The sequence below is a fragment of the Alosa alosa genome, chromosome 7, assembly GCF_017589495.1.
Source record: "Alosa alosa isolate M-15738 ecotype Scorff River chromosome 7, AALO_Geno_1.1, whole genome shotgun sequence".
In the NCBI taxonomy this organism is placed as follows: domain Eukaryota; kingdom Metazoa; phylum Chordata; class Actinopteri; order Clupeiformes; family Clupeidae; genus Alosa; species Alosa alosa.
Window position 1 is genome coordinate 21,894,679 of NC_063195.1, and position 1,996 is coordinate 21,896,674.

Here is a 1,996-nt window from a genome sequence, read left to right on the forward strand (position 1 = left end):
ACACGATATAACGGACCCAGTCGGGTGGACCCAGTAATATATGGACCCAGTCGGGTAATAACGTATATGGACCCAGCCGGGTATAAACGTATATGGACCCAGCCGGAAAAACTGCAAAGTAAAAATGCAATTTACAAGAACACACTGAAACGCTCATGGTTGGGGGGATTTGAAGGGTTATTTTTTTTTCTTTTTTTAAAGCTTTACCAATGCTTTCCCTTCGTAGATAATTATTATAGCATACAGTATGTGTCATTGATATTGCCTACAAATGCAAAACATTCTAGATTCATGTTTAAACTCTGCATAGACAAAATGTCTTTTAACTATATCATTTTTATAAATAAAGAGATAAATAACTAAAGGGAGGAGGGATGCAAAAGGAAACACAGAAGGGGGAGAGATAAAGAGAAAGAGAGAGAGAAAGAATGATAATAGACAGAAAAGATGGAGAGAAATAGAATGGACAGGAAGGAATGAAAAAAGACCTATCCAGTAGGAGGTTATGATAAGAGAGAGGGATTTACTCTTTGAAATCATCCATGCTGGCATCGTACCAAAGTTGGGAGACAAGCGTGAGACAGATGCTGAGAAAGTGAGAGAGAGAAAAAATAGATAAAGTGTGTCTGTGTGTGTGTGTGTGTGTGTGTGTGTCTGTGTCTGTCTGTCTGTCTCTGTGTGTGTGTTTGTGAGTGTGTGCGCGTGTGTGTGTGTGTGTGTGTGTGTGTGTTTGTGTGTATGTGTGTGTGTGTGTGTGTGTGTGTGTGTGTGTGTGTGTGTGTGTGTGCATGTGTGTGTGTGAGAGAGAGAGAGAAAGAGAGTGTTCAGACAGTGCTGTTCCTATTCACTCACAGAGAGAGACAGAGAGAAGGACTTAAATGCAGCCAAACTGAAAAAAGGAAGATATGCGGAAGAGGAAGTTGCTTCATATTCCCCATTATATGGCCACAATAGACGCTAAATGCAGAATAATCTCCACACACACACACACACACACACTGCTGCCCCTATACCATAGAGCTATTGTATTCACTTTGTCTACACAACCAACTATAATTGATAACATAGACCAGTGCTAAAAGATAGCATCGTGCACAATTAGCCTTCCATACAGTAATACACTCAGTATTGACATGCTGGGAAGTAATGCCCATGTCCGATAACGGAGGGGTTTGTTTCCATTAAAGGACCACGACCTTATAAGTCCCCTGTGTATTGGCACTGTCATTCGTCAGTGTTAAAGTCAGGGTATATAGAGCATCTATCTGGCTAATATGGTACCAGCTTGGGCGCCACAGAAGGAAACGCCAATGATGTTAACTCTCACTGACTGTTTTTGTCCTTGTGGATGCAATTCTGTGTTTTTCGATTTAAAAAAGGGAGAGGCAGGACTGTCTGTTAGTAATTTGAGTCATTTTGCATTTGTTGAGTATGCTCAAGTGTTGTGTTTTTCGTCTCCCCTCAAACCCAAGTAACGGACACACACACACCGGCAAGCACACACACACACACACACACACACACACACCACACACACACACACACACACACACACACACAAAAGCCATTGGATGTATAAGGGATATATAATGGTATGCTGACACTCAAACTCAAAAAGGAATATAACAAGAGAGAGAGGAATGGAGAGGAAGAGAGTTAGAGAAAGTGAGAGAGCAATGGAGAAATACAGAGGAAGAGAGAGATGAAGAGATACAGAGAGAGAAAGATGGAGAGAGTCAATGAGAGATGGAGAGAAGCAGAGAGAGGGGAAAGAAAGATGGAGAGATATAGATAGAGAGAGATGGAGAGAGGCAGAGAGAGGGAAAAAGAGATAGAGCGATACAGGGAGACAACAATAAGATGAAAGGCTTCCATTGCAGCCAATTTCCCTTCATTCAGGTTGAATGGGGACAAGATTTGGTCTGATTGGACAAAATACACAGAGGCAAGCGAATCAGAGCTGACGAGCCCTTAACTTCATGCAAATCAAGATTTA